Source organism: Amphibalanus amphitrite, unplaced genomic scaffold (genome assembly GCF_019059575.1).
Source record: "Amphibalanus amphitrite isolate SeventyFive unplaced genomic scaffold, NRLGWU_Aamphi_draft 002351F_arrow, whole genome shotgun sequence".
Classification (NCBI taxonomy): Eukaryota; Metazoa; Arthropoda; class Thecostraca; order Balanomorpha; family Balanidae; genus Amphibalanus; species Amphibalanus amphitrite.
This window is the reverse complement of record NW_024883816.1, coordinates 1-23,725: the sequence shown is the minus strand read 5'-3', so window position 1 is coordinate 23,725 and position 23,725 is coordinate 1. Positions and strand designations below refer to the sequence as shown.

At 45.4% G+C, this 23,725-nt stretch overlaps 1 long non-coding RNA gene across 3 annotated transcripts; it reads left to right on the top strand.

The window, feature by feature from the left end:
- Positions 1 to 19,795: 19,795 nt before the first annotated feature.
- Positions 19,796 to 22,743, top strand: LOC122376858. 3 transcript variants are annotated; one of them, XR_006255713.1, is made up of 3 exons: positions 19,796 to 20,054; positions 22,253 to 22,352; positions 22,666 to 22,743. It is a non-coding gene; the product is annotated as an uncharacterized LOC122376858 (long non-coding RNA). The 3 variants fall into 3 exon arrangements; XR_006255714.1 differs by having other exon boundaries at positions 19,826 to 19,865; XR_006255712.1 differs by lacking the exon at positions 19,796 to 20,054 and having other exon boundaries at positions 21,059 to 22,352.
- Positions 22,744 to 23,725: the final 982 nt, after the last annotated feature.

Genomic DNA, 23,725 nt, shown 5'->3' with positions numbered 1-23,725 from the left:
TCTGTTGAGACATCGAATATCACCCGACGTTTGTTTTCTGTGAGATGTCATATCTATCGACGTCAAAATATGGGTGCACAGTGCACACTGCATCGTGCACACAAAGTACCTACAGACAATCACTGTTGCCAAAAAAAAAAACTGTGCACATCAAACCCTACTTTACCGATGCATATGAGAGAGCCAAGCAGCATTTAACGCAATGACTGCTATCGGGCGAGTGCATTTTAGGATAGCGTATCGCAATTTCAGACAGCTTTCAGCGGTTGACCTCGAATTCAAATCAGTTCCCTGCCGAGGTAACACATGTCATGACTTAGATAAGGAAGACATCACCGTAATGGGTATCTTCAACACTTGTAGCCCTGTCATTTGGGGTAACGCCAGTCACCAAATGGGTCTACGGCTGGGTCCTTGGCTGTGCATGAGAACGAGGCTACACTTTATGCACCGAGCACGCAGTACATGGCCGGGGTGACATGGGAGCAACATGCACTTTACTAGACTTGTCACTCCTTGCTCGACAATTGTCAGTAAATAGACCTGCCATTTTTTCGCAGGGGACTAGTCAGGTCGTAATACTAAATGAGATTCTGTCATGAATATGAAAATTTGTTGATGTTATTTTTTGCTGTTTGAATTAGCGTTTTGCCCACACGCATTTCACAATAAACGAAAGATATGTAAGATGCACAAACTGTTTGGAACACAAATGTCAGTGAGGTGCTTTTATACAGTAGGCTAAATAGACATCATCCAACAGCGCCTTTCGGGGCTTCCATCATTCATGTCCAAATCCTTAATACGTTTTATCTAAAACCAGCATAACGTTGATAAAAATGAGAGGCGGAAACCTGTACCCGTCTTATAACATTTATGTTGGATCCGTAAACAAGACCCGCGCGGCGTTGTGGAAAGTTCTGGACACACATTTCTAGCGTCTTATTCTGCAGCTATCGCTGACACGCCAGCACATCCACACCACAGCGGTGGCTGAGCTCCAGGGCTGGAGAAATGATTTCAGAGGTGGGGGGGACTAGGCCTCGAGGGGCCCTCAAGGAAAAGGGCCCCAAGTATCTCAAAGGGCCCAAAATCATATTACCTTCCAAGGGCGGATCTAGGGGAACGTTTGGGAGGGGGTCACAAGTCGGCCGACATGCCGGGTCTGATGGATGAATTCTGACGACCGGGGGGGGGGGGGGGGGGGGGGGTAGGGAGCGAGTATGTCGAGATCAAATGACATTTGACCTTCGTCCGTCGTTTCTAAGATGAAGTTTTATCGTTATTAGTCACTCGGCTCAGTAGTTTCAGTTAGTGAGAAACCCACATATACAGGGGCGTCGCTACGGATTTTTTACTGGGGGAGGGGGGGGGGGGGCGGATCGACGTACCGTAAAGTGGGGCTATTTGAGACAGTGGGGCTATTTGAGACAGTATTTAAAATCGCTATAAAATGAAGATCGTTTGATTTTTGTGTGATATTTTTGCTCAGGGAGGTGTGGAATCGAGCAGTAAATCGCCTGAGCAAAAAATTAAGCATACATTTTAAGTGGTTTTATTTTATAGCAATTCTAAATACAGTTTCAAATAGCCCCACTGTCTCAAACAGCCCACCTTACGGTACTTAAAAACCCAGAAGTAGATATAGTTACCTCACTTTTAGCAATTAGCCTAATGCATTAGTAGCATACAGTAGCGATCTCTCTTATTGACCTGTTTATGAATCGGCGGCGCGAAGCGCCGCAAAAATTTGCAAAAAAAATTGTAAAAACACAGCTCTAAAACACAAATATTACAACCCTTTTAGCATGCTAGTACAAACAGGAGTTCCCTCACAGTACACATATATGAATTCCGATTCAATTGGACACGGTTGGTGTTATTACAGTCACGATCTCTATTATTGACCTGTGCATGAACCGGCGGCGCGAAGCGCCGCAATTTTTTGTGTTTGGAAAAAACGTTTGTCAAAACACAGCTCTAAAACACAAACATTACAACCCTTATAGCATGCTAGTACAAGCCGGAGTTCCTTCACAGTACACATATGAGTTCTAATTCAATTTGTCACGGTTGGTTGGTGTAATTACAGTCACGATTTCGTATTGACCTGTATGTACATGAATCGGCGGCGCGAAGCGCCGCGAAAAATTTGCAAAAATATTTGTCAAAACACAGAGGGGGCCTCCTCTCTACAGAGGACCACCTCTCTACTGCGGGCCTCCTCTTTTCGCAAGGCCTCTTAACTACAGAAGGCCTCCTCTCTACAGAGGTCTTCCTCTCTACTGAGGGTCTCTCCCTTTCAGAGGGCCTCCTTTACAGAGGGCCTCCTCTCTTCAAAGAACCTCCTCTCTACAGAGGACCTCATCTCTGCAAAGGGCCTCCTCTCTTCAGAGGGCCTCCTCTCTACTGAGGTGCGAGTCCTCCTCTCTACAGAGGGCCTCCTCTCTACTGAGGAAGTCCTCCTCTCTACAGAGGGCCTCCTCTCTACAGCGGGTCTCCTCTCTTCAGAGGGCCTTCTGCTTTCAGGCGGTCTCCTTTCCACAGAGGGCCTCCTCTCTATACAGGGCCTCCTCTCTACATAGAGCCTTCTCTATACAGAGGGCCTCCTCTCTACGGGGGGCCTCCTCTCTACAGAGGGCCTCCTACCTACAGAGGGCCTCCTCTCTACTGAGGAGTCAGAGGGGCCCTAGCGGTCAGACACAGGCACTAGCGGGCGGTTATTCAGGAAGTAAGCAGGAAGGAGAAGGAGGCCTCAGGAAGTAAGAAGGACCCTAGCTGTCAGGCTGGTCAGAGGGCCCTGAATGTCCTGACGTGATTTTTTGGATTCCCGTGAATTTCTTACGCCACCGACGTGATTTTGGCCCCCGTGGGCCTTCGGCGCTCCACGGGGGCCTCCTGAAACCCCAATGGGGGGCGCCCCGTCCCCCCTTGGGTACGTCCCTGGGGCCCACGCCGGTCTCCGAAGGTCCAAATTGCCTCTTGAGTCTCATACTGTCCAGTGGCCCGATGGTCTTATGATGGCCTTTGAGGTTTCTCACCGGCTTCAGAGGGCTCACATCGACCTATGAGGACCCCGCGCTGGCCTCCGAGGGCGCAAAATATAAGAAGGTAAGCATGCTGCGTAAGTAATGCATAAGTATTCCGGCATCTGAGGGACTCCGACTGCTTTTTGGGTGCCTACCGCCTCATACCGGTAAAATGAGGGTCTCTGACTCCCTACCTGTCTCTGAAGGTCCCATTTCGACATTCGAGATCCTTATTTTGGGTCACAGCAGAGGCCCATGCAGTTCCCTTAAGGCCCAATGCCGACGGTCATATAGCCGCTTCTGATGGCAACCACGTCCTCTTTTGAAGGCACCTCAGGGGTCACCAGAGGCCTGCCAGGGGCACCACCGGCCTCGCAGGGGCACCTTCGGCTGTCAGGGGCACCACAGTCCTGTCAGGACCCAGGGGCCCCAGCGACCTAGCAGGGGCACCACAGGCCCGCCAGGGTTACCACAGTCCGGCCAGGAGCACCACAGGCCTGCCAGGGCCCAAGGGCACTAAAAATAAAATAAACAATATAAAAAGCAAAAATGGAAACACGGCATCACCAAAATTAAGTGGCCGAAATCCGTTGAGTTTTTAATTTTGGGTATAGGTAGGGGCACCACAAATTACATTCATGACCATCCCCTTGGAGTTTTCCTGTATCATTCCCTGGTGCTCGCACGGTTGAGACAAAAACGAGTAAGATTCTGGCCTTCAATACGCCTTTTCACGCAACACGATCCAGACAGAAACAAAGGTATTAGCTCAGATGTGTTTGACAGGTGATTTTGAGCATGCAAGACGGCGTCTATAACGCATTTAGGTCTTCGGCTTTTGGAGGGGGTCAACTGACCCTCTCAGACCATTTGGGGGGGTCATGACCCCGTGCCCCCCCCCCCCCCAGGATCCGCCACTGAATTATTCATGCGTTGCTGTACATAGGAGGTATGTGAAAGGAAAGTATGCCTAGCAAACACCTTTCTGTCAAATTTTCAACAGGTCCACTACTGGACCTGGACCACATGGACTCAATGAGGGCCCATGGCTCTCTGATGGTTCACGGTCATCACGGAACCATTAAGGGCCCACTAGCTTGTGGTGGACTACGACTCATTGAGATCTACTCACTGATATAGGGCTCCGATGCTTGGAATGTGAGATTTAAAACACTAATACAGGCCAAAATGGCTAATTACTTTTTTAAACATAAGTCAGAAGGGCCCACTTTCGTTATATATTAGGTCCCCCCCAGGTCCCCCCCAGGAAATGGAATTAATGGGGCCCGGGGGGGACGGTCCCCCCCGGTCCCCCCCGGTTTCTCCGGCCCTGCTGAGCTCAGCTTCCTCTAGAGACCGCAACTGCTGAATCATGGCCCACAGTGACGTCAGAAGGTTCGATAGAAAGTAAAAGTGACGTTATAAAAACATGAGCCAGGACTTAGCAAATGAAATGAATAATACTTGATAATGACTTTCGTCCACCATTCAACCTTAAACGCCCTTTTCCGATGAGTAATTTGAGGTAATAGACCTGTATAGTCACCTTATGTGTAAAAGCACACAAAAGATGATTGTTATGATGATTCCAGCATTCAAATTATCACTCAAAGCAGAGAAAAGAGGAGAGAGTGAGAGTGGTGGAAGAAGCAGGTAAAGAGAAGGCAGGGATAGAGAGAGAGAGAGAGAGAGAGAGAGAGAGAGAGAGAGAGAGAGAGAGAGAGAGAGAGAGAGAGAGAGAGAGAGAGAGAGAGAGAGAAAGAGAGAGAGCGAGAGAAAGAGAGAGAGCGAGAGAAAGAGAGAGAGCGAGAGTGAGAGCGAGAGCGAGAGAAAGAGAGAGAGAGAGAGAGAGAGCGAGAGAGAGAGAGAGAGAGAGAGAGAGAGAGAGAGAGAGAGAGAGAGAGAGAGAGAGAGAGAGAGAGAGAGGAGAAGGAGAAGAAGACAGGGAGGGGGAGGGGAAGAGGACGGACGGAAGCGGGGCTGGCTGGGAGCCGTCCAGCTGTGGCATTGCCTGCATTGGGTCGGTAACAGCTGAAGGCCAGGTAACTAATGATGAGTTCCCCCATAGCGCGGCTCCTGTCTGACCCAGAGTAGGAGAGTAAGGGGATAAGCAGGGATCAATGCCAAAGCTGTGGAGATCCAGGCGAGGAAATAGCAAATGCAGCAATAAATGATGACATAATTTGTCGGTTGCTATTTAGCTTGAGTGTAGTAACTAGTAGGGGTGTTCGCAAACAATATTATCGTGTAGATTTTGATTCCGATGATGATGTAGGTGAGAAAAAAGCAGATGCAACGTATGGCTTGTCTGAAATAACTTTCTTGCTAAGGGTTCGAGGTCATAAAAAGTAACAAGGATAGAATGAAGCTTTATATCGCTTGATGATACGACGAAGTGAGAGTAAGTATGTTGCGCATTATTATCATCCACAATTGACAATAATATCTTATATAGAAATCCTGATCTGATCTAAACATCACCGTAAGGTGCAACTGCAACAAAACTTATCAACACACTTCAACACACCGTTGCGCAGGCAAATAGGATTGTTCGCAGCAGCGATTTCGAAGGTTACGGCGCAAAACATGAAACTGAACGTGATGGGATCTTGCCAGTTTCGGGGCTATCGTGGAGCATGTCGTGATCCCCAGATGAAGGCGCACCGTTTACTTCAATCTTCTCTAGATTGAGGCGAGATAAGTCCGCTATCATTGGAAACTCCCCAGGATGACCGACGCCGCAAGAGTATAAAATTATTCCAGCGGGTTTTCTGATGATGAGTGTGTTAGATAAAATACGATACAGCCATGCAACTTAAGGCAAGCCGCTATGTAATTGCGCGAAAGCAACGGAATTTCCAAGGAGAGCAAGACATTTTACAGGTGTTACTAGAATTAGTCAACAAATGCCAACTGTTTAGTGTTTCTCTTATTCACACAATCATTTTCAATACAATGGCGGAAATTAATGAACAAAGAAATCGGAAGATAAAGCCACTTGAAGTCATGCCTCCGACATTTCGTCCCGATTTTGCCAGTTTATCCACATGTCCAAATTCGCCTAAGCTGTGTTCACAAGTACGTAAAAGTCGTTTAGTGGTCCACGCGACCGGCCAGCCACCAGTCTGGATTTTACAGGCTCACATCTCTGCTCAAACTCCCCTAAAACTCGAGACAAGACGACGTTTAGGCATCAAATGACGCTTTTAGAACGGTTTACCGTTTATTGGAGCATTAAGCCAAACTTGCGCATTAAAATAGCTTCCGCATGCCATACAAGACCAAACAAAATCCATGTTTTTTATTGCAGCCATGAAATCTCAACTCCTCTCTGCGATCTTTTTCTAGCATCTAGCCGTCTGATCTAAACGGATCCTAAAATTCCGACTTGACGAAGGACTCTGTTCGAATCGAATACCCTAGATCTCTCCTTTGTGAAGACATAGAGCCTAGTCGTCGTCCCATGAGGGCCACCAGGGCTGGCGCGGCAGGGTTCAGATACCATTTTACAGTTTTACCGACCCTTCATCGGCCAACTCGAGGAAATAAACTCTGCCGGCTGTCGGCCAAGACGATCGATGACAGCCGTTAACATGAACAAAATTGACAAATGGCGGCAGAGGAGGAGCTCTTTCCAGTTTCGCACTTGTCTGACCTGAGGGTTCAGCAACGTCTTTGCAAAGGAATGCAGGCACATATTCAAATAAAATTCCGGTTACGAAGTTGCAATTTGTATTCCACCGGAAAAAGCGAAACAAGAGCGAAGCGAGCAGTAGCAATATAACGTGGCGCGATTCAGCTAGCATGCATGAAAACGGTTTCACCAATTCGTAAATTCGATAAGTAAGCTACAAACGGCCCGACGCATGGCCATGCCGACGTAAATGTCGGCGCAATGCTAGCGAGTCTTGAGCGAGACGGTGCCAATGGTTACGTCTCAGACAGTTCGGGTATTCACCACCGAATTTAACATTCACCTCCCCACTTAAGGTACATTTCAGATCAAACGCTATCGGCGTTCACTGCATAAATCCATCTGAGGAACCGGAAAGGAAATATTCATCGTCATCTGGCAGCTGACAGATTTGGCAGCACTTCTGACGTGCTCCGCTCGAACAATTTCCGTTAGCGACCATAGAAAACGCCAGAACGGATACGAATTTCATCTGCATATCAACCGAGGATTCCTTCTCTCAAAGGCGAAATTCGCTAGCCTGGCTTTAGCGCGAAGCGGTTTAAGCAATTTTCGATGGCTTCCAATCTAAAACCGATGCCTATCCGGCCAACCATACAGATTAGATTCACTCTGAAATGCTTATTCGCTTCTCCTTTATGCCAACATAATGATCCAAAGAAAGTGATAATGTGAAGATAATTTTTTTTTGTCACCGTTCATGTTTAAATTGTAGGTGTAAGCACTAGAGGTGTCAATGGGAACCGAAAATTTTGGAATTCCGAAAATTTCCGAATTCCAATTCGGAAATCGGACGGACAAGTGACAAACACATCGGACATATTCGGAAAACTAGTTGAAAGTTACAAATTTCTTAAATAAGTTAACCCGCGCGGGGCTGGGGGGGGGGGTAAATTTTACCCCCCCTCGCGAATTTTTGCAATATCTCAAAAACGGCGGCGCGCAGCGCCGCCAAACTTTCAGTACCTTTTCTTACATCAATTTGACACGTTCCCTGAAAATTTGAGCGAAATCCGTCGGAAAATGTTTGAGAAATTGACGTTTTAGTGACGTCATGTTCGGCATTTTCGCCTCAAAAACGGCAAAAGTTCAAACGCCGCTAACATCTTCATTTTTAAAGGAATCAAGACGTAACAAAAAAGGATATACGTAATTCTACTTTGTCTATCAAATGGCTATCTCGGTTTTTTGAAAATTTTGGATTTTGGCCTAATTTTTTTTCAAAAAACTGACTTTTTTGGGAAAATAGCTATAAAATCCAAAATTTTGAGTGTATCGAAAAAACCGGAATATATGTCAGAGAAGTGGTCTATGTGCACCTACATACCAAGTTTTAGAAGAATCGGTTCAAAAATGTGGGAGTTATTCAAAATTTTATGACGTCACGACACACAAATTTTTTGAAAAATGACTTTTTTGGAAGTTCTAGACCTCGTACGGAAACAAAAATAGCACCATTCGATTCGCCGTGAAAAACTGCATCAGATAGACACCTTTTTAGGCCTTAACAACCAACTTCAAAATTTGACCTCACTTGACCTGACCTTGACCTGACCTCGACCTGAAATTCATCCAGAGGTGGTCCATATCACTTATTGAGTGTGCCTATTGAATTCTATGAGTAAAATGACCCATAAAACATGTGTCGCACATGCCCTTTTCTATATTTTGTTTTTGGTGACCTGACCTTGACCTTGACCTCTGAATGATATTGTATGCAACGAATATTGTCTTGGTAGCCTAAGAACACGTTTTGGGCGATCAGTCTCAGTCCATGACTCCATTCTTCGGCAACTACGGTGCAAGGCCGATACTGTAGGAACCTGCAATTTGTACCCTTGACCTGACCTTGACCTTGACCTCAAACTTAAAATTAAGTACATGTTTTTAGTTGTTCGTGATGAGATCTTTCGATTGGCGTTTGAATTTTCCAAATCGGACCATTAGTTCGGGAGATAACAGGGGGGTAAAATTTACCCCCCCCCCCCCCAGCCCCGCACGTTCGGCTGGAGACCCCAGCCCCGCGCGGGTTAAAGACCAAACTTATTTCCATTATCAATATCCAAATTGCAAAACATGTCATCAAAATTGGCAGGGAATAGGTGCTTCATACATCATTCATAATCATAGTGCAAGATGAACATAAACGTGATTGCATTTAGCGGGTAACCCTGAGTCAAATAAGGTAGGTACATACCCACATGTACTGTGCCAACTTTTAACTCTTGAAAATGTGTTTACAATAAATATTAACACATGATTTCCCGTGTGTAAATGGTTTTAACGCACGACGTGGATGGATTGGAGCACGCGTGTGTTAATGCACGAGTGAAACGAGTGCATTAACGCACAAGTGCTCCATTCCATCCACGAGTGCGTTAAAACCATTTATGCACGGAAACCATGTGTTAAACTAATTAATACATGCTTAACGATGCGAATTTAAATTAAAATTAAACTTAGTCCAAGACATTAAAAGGGCCATTTATGGGAATTCTTAGAATAAAGTCAATGACCCTTCCGAAAAACTTCAGTCGAGAAATTCATCAATGCACGCGCGTGCACCAATTTAAATTGGTGCACGGCTACCATTGAATTAATGCAAGGTTAATCTCCAGTGAACGCACCGTAAAGTATGTATTAAGTAGCAATAGCCAATATGTGACATTGTTGTCAGCAAGCCCTTCATTAGATAACACAGTTATGAATATTGAATATGATATACAATTGACCTGTGGGAAGCACCAGACACCAAAGCAGTAAAGTAGGGAATCCAAAAATAGTTTTGCCTCACTGGAAAGTTAACAGAAAAGAGACTGTAGAAAATTGCAAATAGGTATCAAGGTGTGCCAAGTAGCACAAGAGTCTTACCTAGAACCTCGGCTCCTATCATAAAAGTCATCCCCTTCTACCCCTTCCCCCCAAAATATCCGTGCCGAAATATCGAATACAATGCTACATAAAATATTAAAATATGCCGATAGCCTATCAATAAAATGATTACCAAAAGGTGATGAAATGCGGCGAAAGCGTCATAAACGTCACCTAAGGAAAGATGGCCTCCCGATGAGAATCGGAGGAGACAAAAAATGACGTCTAAAACAATTAATACAGTAATTTAGCTTTACAATTGCATTATTTTGGAAAAATTATGATAGTTTAAAACACATATTGAATTTAAATCAAACAATTAATGGTAAATGCACTTCAATAGGACAAATTCTATGATTATGACGTCATATTATTGATTTACTTTCACATCGACTCAAAGCCGGATACCATGTTCCATGCTACCGAGAATGGTAGCATGAAATGTGTTTTTCATTCTACCAAGGATTTATACAACTTCTTTTTGCTTGTGAATTTCAGTGAATTTGTGTTAAATCATAGCAGGTATTGTTATTTTTGTGATCGCTTATTCTTTTGGATATTCAGAGATGTGTGGCTCAGTGAAGAGCACGTTTCTCCAGATGTACCTATCTCACATGTTTCTTCTCACATGAACTATTTTGCTTTTGCAAGAAGTGTTCTACTTTACATCTAACCAGTGCGATATAAGATGAAGATATGCATCATTATTGTAAGTGACTAGCTGCTTGCATTATTGCTGTATTGATTCATCATCAAGTGGCTTAGTGTAAGGGATGTGGCATGAAGTCAATATTTGAGAAAGCAAGTTCAAAATAGTTGTGAGTTGGAGGGATATGCAATGTTTTGCATTATTCCTGCTTACTCAGCTTCAGTTGTAGGCTGTAGCACATTTTGAAGCAGAATAGGCTTGTCTCAATATGCTGTTCTTGTGTTGTATATCAGATTAGGCCTATTGCCCTAATGCCCATTCCCTACTGCATATGATATTGCTTCAACATTTTTAGTTTGCAATATTTTGCACTCAAAACCAGATGGCGGATCTGTTATTTAGTTATCATGTGGTACATACAAACATATACCTAATATAGATCCATTCCCCCACCCTCTCTTTCCATATCCAGCTTTCGGACAGTTTTCGGACAAATCCATGCCTTGGACATTTTTCGGACAAAAGTGAGCTAGGATTTTGGACATTGGACGGACATCGGACAAGAAATTTCTGAAATTGACACCACTAGTAAGCACACGTATCTGGACTTGTTACGTTTGCAACAGTTTACGGCACGCACTGAAATTCAGCATAACATCAACTCGATAGCAGTTTGTGACAAAAGGCTGCAAAAATATAAATCGACACTCATGTAAAGATGAACGACAATAATGTATGTCGTGTAAGTTTCCCACACACATCTATATACATCTGATGCAACTGTGCATGAACTTTATTTACGTCATCTTGCTCAATCTAAGAAATATCGACGAGCAGAATCTTTCAGACCGTGAGATGATTCCCACCTCTGGGAGTCACGACATTTGCAGAGCTGCAGCAAAAATTCTATGAACACCTCCCCTCCTCCCAAAGCGCACATTTCAACACAAAGACAGTCTCTCTGTTCGCTGCAGTAACCGCGCAGGGGCCGCTACATTTTTAACGCTTACTCCACCGCAGTGGCGCAGAGTGCGGCGCAGTAGCGCACTGTGCAGTGGTCAGGCGAGTTCCGCGGAGGTTTTCCTGTTGGTTGCAGCCCGCCACTATCTCTCTCTCCGCTGTGCTCATGAGAGCGGAGACGTAAAAACCAACCACTGAGCACTTATTAGTGACCAATGGCTAAAGAGTTGCGCTCACAAACAACTGCAAAGTTCTAAAAGAATTACGACTAATTTCTGAGTAATGACCATTGATCATTGACATAATGATCAATGGCCACTGAATTATGACTACCGGTTCCTTACAACTGAGAACTGAGAGCCGGCTGTAAGTAGCGGCGGAACACCTTCAATTCAAGGGGGGGGGGGGGCACTGCCGACTTCTGGTCTCATTCTTTTCATGCAACGCCCATAGGGCTAATGTTAAAATGCCAAAATCAAAGGGGGCACGGTGCCCCGGTGCCCTCCCCATTCCGCCGCCTATGGCTGTAAGTCAATGACATTAATTTTGACGATGAGTGCATCCACAATCCATTCGTTATTGAGCATTGACCAATGACTAATGCACTATCGACAACTTATGAACACACGACCAGAAACCATTCAGCCACATTTTAACCATTGGCGTCAGCTAAGAAACAACTGTCATATTGACTATTTTTCAGTGGTCATAAGCCGAACTGACCAGGGTATATAGAACTGACCACCGGTCGGTGACCATGACCACTGACCAATTTCTCCAGACCACTGACCTCTCCTCTCACGACACGACCTCAACTCCCCAGACCCCAATTCTACCCTCCCCTCTCCCTGCCCCTCTCCCATCTAACCGCGCGCGGCCCTCCAAACGACGCACCACGGTCGACCACGAATGACCCCACGGCGCCTGAACGCGCGTTTGCGGTAATCCCCTAAGGGAGGGAAGGGGTGGGGGTGGGGGGGTGAGCGAAGGAGGAGGGGAGGGTTGCGGTGTCCCTGGTGACCTTGAGTTCACGCTGCGACGCAGAGACCAAAGCCGAGCGAACGGTGTCAAGTCGTACCGCAGCGTGGGGAAGTTGGCTCGTTTCCAGAAAAGGTGCCGCTGCGAATGGGTTTTGTGTTGGACTTTGTGGAAATGTTTATGGTAGAGTGCGGTGGCAGTCGCCGCTGCGGAGACAAATTCGCACGGTAAAAATAGCCAGCGGTTGGATTATGGTATAAAACTGTGGGACTGAATTACTGACATTAGGTTGGTCTTTGCCTTTGAACTCTGCGAGGGGGCAGTCAAATGTCAGGGTCACAGTGCTTGGTAAACATGCTATCAATGAAATGAAACCGAGCGATTAACGGTAACATTGGTAGAAAATAAATGGCATCAACACCACAGGCTTAACGGCGAGCTCTAAGACAATGACATTTGGTCCAAAGAACGGACAGGTTAGCAAGTCTTGAGTCAACGAAATGAAGTGTTATATAAGCCCTCAATTTAAAACGCTAATTTTATGCAAACTGGAACATTTTACCTCACTATTTAAAAATTAATAGCCCATCGTAGCATTTGCTCCATAAGTTAACCCGCGCCCGGCTGGGGGTCCTGGATTTCCACGCCCTGCTGGGGGGGGGGGGGTGTTTGAACACCCCCCCTGTAACTCGGCTCCTGGGCCACGTAGCGATACGCGGAAGGCGGCGTTCGAAAGAGCGTCAAAAATAATGACGAAATCACTTCGGTCAATTTTTTGGTCAGGTGAAAGGTCAGGTCACCAGAGGTCATTGAAGGTAAAATTTCGCCGATTTCCAGGTCGAATGTCGACAATTTCCAAGAAGCCAACGCATAACTCGGAAACCAATAGAGCTACAGCGCCGCGGAAAAGCGCATTCGATAGCCCTATTAACGCCCTTTCTGAGAAATTTTCTCAGATTTGACCTAACGTCAACGGTTTTGCCTGCAGGGGGCAAAAACTGCAAAAATAGCCGATTTTTTCGGAAACAGTTTTTCTGCAATAACTTTTGACCCAAGCCCTGTACGAGCTTACTTTTACCGGCATCGTGTTCCTCTCGTCAAGACGCATCGAATGAACTATAACTTGACCTTGAAAGATCAACTTGAAAATTTGACCTCAGGTCAAGGTCATGACCTGACCGGAAAAGGTCATGTTGCATATCAGTCGATCCGTATCGTCGAGCTGAACACATCTAAGGCGTTTTCATCGCTCTAGCATGTCTCTATCAAAAGTTATTTGCGAAAAACTGTTAGATACCATTCGTGACCTAAGATGACCTCAGGGCATAAACAGGGGTCACGGACACCATTTTCATGTTCAGTGTGTCTAAACCACTTGTAATTCAGTGTTTGGGAGTGTTTATAATGTCTTTCGTCCAAAAGAGGCGTATTTCAATTTTCTCCCATTGACTTATAATGAGGAGGTCGCAAAATTGACCTGACCTTAGGTCATCGATATCAAAATTCTGAGATATACATTTTGTACATGCTGTTGCTCTTAGCAATCGCTGAAAGTTTCAAAGCGATCGGTCACTCGGTGTAGCTATGGCAGACATTGAAACTTTTTTATGAGGTGAGGTCACTTCAAGTGACCTGGTGACCTGACCTTGAATGACCTTGGTCTGAAATTTTCACAACATGTGTAGAATTGATGTATGATAAGGTGTACCAAAAACGGCGGCGCTCCGCGCCGCCGTTTTTGAGATATTCGCGAAAAACCACAAGGGGGGGGGGTGTTCAAACACCCCCCCCCCAGCAGGGCGCGGGTTAACAGCCTAATGCGTTCCCACCACAAACTCCAACTTCCGGACGAAATTACCACGGCGCATTCCAATTCTTGCGAAAAACATCATCAAGCATCCCACACCAATGCACTCAGCTTCATATCTGGCAGCTGCGTTACGTGCATCTGGCAGCCCTCTGCCACCACCACCGCCGGGTCACATCGAGTCCCCAGGGAAATGCCTTCGAGTGGCGAGGAAAGTGGACGTCGCTCAGGTCCACGGCGTCATACGTGACGTCATTAAGTGTGACGTCACACAGCACGGTGCGTGCTGACGGAGCAAGGTATGACGTAAGTTTAACGTCATACGTGAACGAGTGACGTCATGCATTGTCAAAAAATGTGACGTCATAGTCGATAAGTGCGCCATGCAGACACGTCATTAATGTGGCGTCACAAAGTACAACATACTTATGCAGCATTAGTAAGTAAAATTACTTTGGTGGGAATACAACGTAAGCAGAAACACCACAATTGCGCATGTGATGATGATATCAAACCAAACCCACGTCGTGATCACGGGTCTGACGTATCTGATCAGACCTTATCCAGAAATATACGGCATGTCGATCGCCCCATCAAATATAAAACACGAAGCGTAGCTTTATATTTGTCCTTTTTTATGAGTTGATCAATATTGACAAGTGCCTTCATTAGGTGGCTGGTCATTCCTCCAAACTCAACTGTAAACAGTCCATGGCCCGGACTTGCTACTAAACATGGTCATGCCTACCCACTCCTAAAAGTTTCCAAACCCCTGAATCATAATCGCACCACACTTATCACCACGCACCACACTTATCACCACGCACCACACTTATCACCACAAAATGAATCTGTTTAGCATAGCTGAACACTTAGCAGCCATTCTGTCGTCCCAATGACCAACTTCACACACAAATCAGCGAGCATTGCGCTATCGGGGCGGCTAAAAGTGGCAAATTTCGGTCGGTGATGTGTAAATGAACCATAGCCGGCGGTCGGATCAAGCCATTTAGGGCCACTTGAAGCTATAAAGTGGCGGCTCGCGACAAATTAGCAGCTGGTAAAGTCAGACTGATGTGGATCCTAATTGCCTTAATCACCTGTTAATCGTTGCTTATTATTTTCATTAGTATCGAAGCGAACAGTCGCTAGTCGCGACATAGTCACGCGTTGCGAAAACCCTATACATTTTTATTCATACTACGGCGGAGATGAAATCTGATACGGTGCTACAAGGTAAAAAGACATCCCTGGCAAAATTGGCAGCATACACCTACAGCTGTATGCGTGCTTGGTTGAAAACGGCGACTGGTTCGCGTCTCTTGCCCTCGCGTTTTTATGTTCATGAAAATGCGTCTCTTGTCCTCAGAATATTTAATACATTCTCGCGTATTTTTATTTCTATAATTCAAAAGGCTGTCAACTCCTATCCCCTGTCCCACAATAAATGTCTTAGTTTATATTGCATCTCCTATTCTCCAAGAGTTCTATCCCAAGCCACCATATCTCAAGATGCCCGGCATTTTCTTCCTTCATATCGCGCCTCATGCTGTCACAGCGTTCACCACCGTATCCCATACCTCACGTCGTCACGCGGCGTCTCCCGTAATCATCCCAGTACCAGCCCATCGCATATGCATAGCCAATTTAATATCTGAATGAACGTCACCTGTTGGCTAACAAGATCCTGTCACCGGTTGTGGGTGGGGGTGGGGGGTGGGGGTGGGGGAGGGGTGTGATCGGTGCGATGGGGAGTAGATAAGTATGTGGGGATTAGAAAGAGCAAGTGTGGGATGATGTCAATGCCCGTCTCAATTGGCTGTGTTTGTGGTTTCATTGCTTAATTAGGACATATTCTGTCAGCGGGAAAAGGAGAGGGTATGTGGCTATGGAATAAGTGTGGTGGGTGATGGACAGTTAGTGTGTCCGTCTCAGTTCGCTGTGTTTAGGGGGTTCGCCGCTTGAGTTCAGGAATATTCTGTCACAAGGAGCCTCCCAATGGCAGTCACAGACACCACGTCACCACATCCCCGCATTTGCAGACGCTATAAATCTGTAGCAGTCGAATTTCACATCAAATAGCAGCCGCAAATGAAACTCATCCATCGAATTTAGGATATCCAACGTCTGAGTCTGAAATGGCAACAGATATGGTTTCAGCTCGGTAAAAACCGTGACCGCAGGGTTTAATGCAATAGTTGGACGGAGCAAAAAGCCCTAGTTTGATCAATAACCCTGAGCGAAGGAAACAAATCAGAGGGCAAACAGGAAACGGCGTCGTCTGGCGCTTCCAGAAATATCAAACGATTTGACAGGGCGGCTAACAAAGCTAATACAGCACGAACGGAGGTTCTACACGTTAAATTTTAAACGGTTGACTGCTTCAGCTCAAAGCAAGGCACAATGGTTGCAAGAGCATCGACAAACATTACATCAAAGAAAATAAAACTTTAAGCCACATTCACAGAAAAATACGCACGAAAAATAATGCAACACCAAAGGTACCGCATGCTACAAAAGTTTCATAAGTTTGCTATTTGCTCTATAGGATAGGAATCTAGAAACAATTTCAAATCAAGTCAATATTTTGGAAAACGACGCATTTCGGATATGACTGTGTCCACTCGCACTCGCCCACTACCTCCCTGAGCTTCATATCCCTCCCTTCCCTCCCTTCCTCCCCCTCTCTCTCCATCCCCCTTTCCTCCCCTCCCCCTCCCCTTCTCTCTTCCTCATTTCCCTTATGTCGTCGACCAGCGTTCCACGACATTGATCCTCTTCCCCTCCCCTCCCCTCATTAGTCGACGGAGACGACGTAACGAAACCGTCGGCTCCGACGCTGCCGGGCCGTCGGCTCCGACGCAGTTCAGTTTCTCATCCTAGGCGGCACGAGACGCGGTCCAAAAGGCGATCGGAGAAAGAAAACGGCCACTGGAAAAGTTACGCGCAGAGGAGGAATCGAACGGTGCTATGAAAGAGGTTCGCAAGAATAATTTTTACTAAGTTGTGTCCAATTTCTTCTTAGGTTGAGGAAATGAAAAAGAAACAATAGTTTGATAACAAAATATCAATAATATGAGACTCATCCCGGCGGGGTATCCCCGTCATACACCCAGAAAGCAAACAGATCACACTGTAAAAAATGTTTACTAACACATTAGTTATTTATTCAACATAACGCTAGTGTCATAACACATATATGTGTTATAAGAGTGTAACCTGCAGCAAGAAAATGATTTAACGAGTTCTGAAACACGGGGTGTTGCAATCACCACACGGATACATTTGATTAACTCGTTGATGTGCTTCAAAACAAAGATAAAGTGTGTGCTGCGATGTGAGTTATTAAACACATACGCGTGTTTAAGACAACCCCGGCTCAAAAATCGAGAGACGTGTTATCAAACTTGCCTTCAGCGTGCCGATCAGTAACATTACACGTATTATGCTAGTAAACCATTACACGCAGCTAAGTTACTGCAACAATGTCGCCATTTTGTGCGGATCGCGCGCGCGACTCCGCCGCATTCATCTGAGGCCTGTTTGCGAAGTGGTGTCTCAAATGGTAAGTGAAGAAATATGATAAAATACCTATTGTCTAATGAAACTGTGTGATTTTCACATGCATTACATGTATTTGTATTCATTGTGCATTACGATTATATAACTATGAAACATATCAACGGTCAAGGAAGGCATGCATGTGAATGGCAGTGTCAATAGACAATTTGCCATGTACAGCACATTAATTGCACATATAGATGATAAATTGGTTATGTTCTCCAGTCACAGGTAAAATATTTATTTCCTCCTACTCATCCAGTCTGCAAAATGTGGCAGGGAGCTTGACAAGATTTTCAGGGCAGACAAAATACTCAGAATGCTGAGACTCAGGGCAGCACAATTCCTGCCCCTAATAATGCAAATGATTTAACGCTATAATGATGTGGAAGGTGGTGAGGAGCTGAGCAAAGTATTTCTGTCCCAATTTTTCAACTTCTGCCCCAACATTCCTAAAACCTGCCCCAGTTTTTGCCCTGATCCATGATGACTGCTCCGATGAGATCTCGTCAAATCCTGCCATGTTTTGCAGACTGGCTACTCATGATAGAACAACCATTTTAGACTGAGGTGAGCAATAACAATGGGTATAGTTTAGTGTCAGAGGTACCTTATAGTTTTCAAAACAAGTTGATGGGCATAAAGAGCTGAGGCGAGCATTGTACCAAATATGGACATGCTGCATTTTTATATTTGGAAACGGAAGGTGCACGCTCACCTCCTTGACGAGCTACGCAAGTTCTTGCAAAACTATGCACAACACTGTTTCTAAAAATGAAAAGCTAACATTTGAATCTACGACAGATAGGTAGGTACAGGGGCCACTCCACGGTGTGACGACTGGAGGGGACATTGACCATTTTGGAGGGGACGAGGACCATTTCAAGTCTTCCATGCAACGCCATAGGCGTAATGTTAAAGTTTTAAAAAGTGGAGGGGATGAGATCCCCTCCGTCACACCCCTGTGGCGACGCCCTAGGGTAGGTACCATGGTTGGTGGGTCAAAATCCATGGTTAGATTTTTCCATGCCAGCCTGTGATATAAAATTTTAGGTTGTGATTGCAGATGGAGCGAAACTGGGATGAATGACGGAACACTTCCATAAATGTTTCCTTTCAAATATGATAGCCCAAACCTGGTTTGGGCTGATACTTAACTGACTTGGGCTTCACAAATATTTTTAACTTTGACAAAATTCACTCCACATTTTAACCCTCTTTATTTTCTGATGCCAATAGATGGCAATCAGCCATCCAGTTACATTACACATTTTGCTTGGAAATAAATCACCTGGAAGTTCAGAGTTTCCACTTATGACAATGCACGATGCAAGTCTCCATTTATGGATCAAAAACTTTTCATATTTAGAAATGTTTCCAAGAATAGAAGCATTTCCATAGATGGAACGAAACTACCTACCACAATGTGCCTCAGCCTGACTGACCTGCAACCAATCTCAATCTAACATAAAAAATTGTTAGAACCACGCACAGCTTATTTAGGGGAAAAGTAATCACATGTGATCATGCTCCATGACCCACACTTAAAATACAAAGCAATCCACTTCATAAATGGATAAATGCTGAAATTCACGTGAAAATATGAAATCAAGGTCGGAGTTATATGGCCTTGCCATTACAGCGTTACCGCTGGTATTTTGCTGGTTTCCCCAGATTTCCACACAAATTTCCCTATTTCGGGCACTCATTTCCCTAGATGCTCATTTGCATATAAAATTTAGTCCAAATGTCCCTGATTTAGAAGGCCTTGCTTGATTTGACCCCAGAGCGAACATCCCGAAGGATTTTACTACAAGAAAATCCTGAGCAGCCCTCATCTTGGGTAGTAATTCACCCGCTGGCCGATTCTTCGGGATATGCTTGCTCCATGGGGTAAAATCAAGCAAGCTGCCGCAGGGCCGGCGCCACAGATTTCGGACTGCGGGGGCAGCTTGTCCCGATAAAGGGCCCATGCGGAAAGGCCCAAGGTAACCTATACACAAAATCTGAAAACTCCTCGGATTTGGCTCAATATTTTTTCGAGAGGGGCCCAAATTATGCAAAAATGCATGTTCCTGCAATTTTTTTAAAGGGCCCGGCTGGCAACTGGTGGATGGGCGGCTTCCCCCTGCCCCCCCCCCCCCTGTGGCGCCGGCCCTTGCTCTGCTAAATCAGGGACATTGACATTTGGACTTGTGCACTAGGGAAATGAGTGCCAGAAATAGGGAAATTTGTGTGGGAATCTGGGGAAACCAAAAAAAAACAGGGGTAACGCTGGCCACGCGGATTCAGTGTTTACCTTGGCTGATTCCGAAGGTCTATGAAGCTAGGCAGTGTGTGCATAATTTGAAGATATTGATTAATAATAGTCAATTTTATGGTTTCAAAGCTTACTTAGAGGCTATAGCTAGAGTGTATATGCTAGTAATGCTGGGCGTCCTTGGAGCCTACCTAGTGTTTTGCAAGGAAGTCTAGTGTGCGCCACATTTGCCAAGCAATTGACACGTGAGAAGTTATAATTTATGTGTGTGGTTTCAGTCGGGCACACTGTGATAATTCCGTTCCATATTTTTTTTATAAATTTAGTCCAAATGTTTGATTGGGTGGCTTGAGGGATCCGAGTCCACACTAAGCATAGCTTGTTGTGCCTGTCTCTGAACAGTGAACCCACCACCCGATCACGCAATTCCAGTGCTATGGCAGAATTTCGTCTGAAAGTTTAACGTGCCCGGTAGACTGGACACGGTCCCCTCCGCCCACTCATGCTCTCTGGTCTTCGTGCGGCCCCTGCCACATACATGCACGCCATTACACGTAGGGGCCAAATGTTACCGCTCACACCTGCACTGGGGCTTGAACCGGGCTCTCACCACCAGTTCCAGCGTTGAACTCTGGCGCTTTAGACCACTCAGCCAGGAATGGGACTGGCCTTCTGGTTTTATAGAAACGTTCCTTTATTTGAAACATTCCTTAATATAGAAACACTAGGTAGGTACTGTTCCAAAACTGGAAATGCTCAGAAACGCCAATCTTTCTGGGTGATTTATTTCAAAGCAAGATGTGTTATAACTGTCTAGATGGTGGACTGCCATCTATTTATATTGGCATCAAGGAAGCACTGCAGATGGAAATGCGGTGTCAATTTTTCCAAAACTTAAAATAACAGGCGAGCACGCACCTTCCGTTTCCACATACAGAAACCCTATTCCATATTTGGAACAATGATCACCTCAGCATTTCTATCTATGGAACATTGTTTCTTTATACTGAAACGTTTCTACATATAGTATATGGCACGGAATAACCACAGTGTGCTCAACTGGTTTGGTATCTGGAGCAAGGCCTCTGGAGCTTGTAATTTTTGTTTCATATTAACTATGATGTTGGTTGCTTCTAACTTAGTATTTTTGTGGAATTTCTCTCCACCCAGAATATCAGTTTGGTTGTTGGTACCCCGGATATTCTAGTTGGAAATCAGCATTGGTTCAATTTTGGTTTTACCTCCTAAGATTTTCATCCCACCAACTTGTTTGAGAAACTCCACCCATGGGTGACACCGAAGCCTGTCAGTTGGGCAAACTGCAGGGAAGCAGTCCAAACATGGATTGATCAAAATTAAGATATAACATCACAAAAATGGGTGGAGCAATGCCCATATAAGGAGATGTAATTTATATTAATATTACAATTCTGACTTGCTCCCTTTCAAACCCCTCGTCACCAGTCAAAGTCCCCATGATGGTGAGATATTCACTGTGGTTAAAAGGAGTGAACAGCTCTATCTAAATGATGCATCTGATGATGATGTGTTGTGGCTTTTGCATGCTATTTCTGAAGATAGGAGAGGACATCTCTGAAAATTGGATTTCAACTGTCAAAATAATCTAAATTAAAATTCAGCATAATCTATTTTAATATTAGCCACCTGACAACGTCATCTAAAGCAGGTTACCCACTTGTTTCTGTCCTGGAATCAGGTGCAGATAATCTAAATTTTGATTATTTAATTTATCTTGTAGGTGGAATTAAAATATCTTCAAAGGTTCTTTTTTGCTTATGAGATGTAGCCTGAATTATTTTCTCTAGTATCTGAAGCTGTGGTAAGCTTGTCGTTTTCCAGAGCCGTGATTTAACCATTCCAGTGAGGGTCTGCAAGCATGCCCAAATATGGGCACAAATTGTGATGTAATAATCTAAGTTAAGATCAATCCATTTTAGATTTTTTTTCCCTGCAGTTTGCCTGACTGCTGTGTGTGAGGCTGTAGCCCACTCTAGGCAGAGCACCACAACATATTTGTGCACAGGTTTTATGAATATAAATGACCTATAGAGTCATTCACTGGGTAAATCTTTGGGACCCACTCAGCTCTGAGCTCCACCCCATTTGCTCAAACCCAAACACTGTTTAAAGGCCCTGAGCAGGAACACCTTGCAGGCAAGTCCCTAAATATGCTTGCAGGTAGGTGGACCAAATGAAACAACTAGGGAAGGAGTATCAGATTTGGACAAAGTCCTCATCAAACCAGTGGGGGTAAGCTGGATGAAAGTAGGTAGAACTCGTTTAGCGTAAAGTATGTACAACCCAAATCTATCATATTATATATCTATCAACTCTATCATATTAATGAATACTTTTCTCATAAACCAATCCCTAAACACCTGGATGTCTCGTATCTTTTTCAAGTAGCGTCATACTCTTGCAGATCTCTCACCATGACCCATAACCGCTATATGGATCTAGCGGACCGGGCGCTCGAGCAGTGGCCAGCTCTGCTGCACGGCTTGACTTCAAGGCAGGCACTGGTAAGCGCACGAATGACATGAATTAGAAAAGCGCATGGATGTAGGATTTAATTTATGAAAAGCGCATGGATGTAGGATGTCATGGTGCCTCTGGGTGGTGGTCGGTGGATATGATTATATCGCAAATTTATTTAGGGACTCGATGATTTTACATGTTAAACGACATTAAAATGATAAAGTCGGCAAAAGATGGTTCTCTGGATGAAAGTGAAAATAATTTTGTTTATGTTATTTCGCTCGCCCGTCCCTCGCCGAACACGGCGGTTTACTGGTAATTTAGTGATTACATAGGATTCTCCCATTTTCTCTCCAGGAGCAAGTAAAAAACAAGATTCAATGGCGTGTGAGGAACTATAAACGACCGGACCCGGGTGTCATGGGATCATTCAAGCGGCCGGCCCAGGCGACAGCGGCGAAGAAGGCGAAGAAGTCCAGACGCTACGAAAACTTCGAGGGATATCAAGGTATGATTACGAGCGAGTGAGCGCAGCGAACGAGCGAGTTCTTTTGAGATTAATGGGAAAATCTGAGTATTCGCGACCCGGCCCGGCCCGACCCGACCCGACCCGGCCCCATCACGCTGTGCAGTGGGTGCATTTGCTCACGCGCCGGGGCTAAACGGCTGGGGGTAGGAGCCTGAAATTTGCACGGCGCCGAGGTGACGCTGCGAACCGGTGCACCGTGGTCGTTTCGAGTCGATGCGGGCCCGGGGAGGTGCGTGGCACGCGCTGGAAAAAAATGCATTTTCTCCCATTGCCTCAACATGGGAAAATGAAGGCAACGCGTCGTCAAAACGCCAAAATGAGGCCGGCAGGGGTCGCTTCCCGGGCCCGTAGCTCGGCGCCCCGACGGCCGATCGGCATGCGGCAAACGCTGCCCGATCGAGCTGGCGAATGGGGTGCGTGTCAGGGGTGTTGTGCAGCACGTGCGTTGCCAAGGGCTCTCCCGTTTAAAAAATACCCTGGACGCCCATGACACGGCAACCTGTGGTCCATGCTCACCTATGCCCAGTTCGCCAACTTACAGCCCATATGGGTCCCATTCGGGATGGCTCAATGGGTTATTTTTGGTCAAAATTAGCGAAAGATGACGTCACTGTACTCCCCTGGCGACCTGAAGCTAGGATCTTAAATTTTGTTTTAAAGATGTAAAATTGATGTCTGGTGGGGTATGCCAAATTACAAGTCGGTAGCTCTTCACATTTCGGAGTTATTCCAGGAAAACATGGGGGCGTTTCGCCCCCCCCCCCCTCCCCCAGCGGGCCGCGTGTTAAAGGCCGTTTCTTGCTTCAAAAATAAAACACTCAAAAGCTGCCATTTTTACAGACTACCGCCGGAACCAGGGGACCTCCCCCAGAAAAGGCAAGAAAAAGA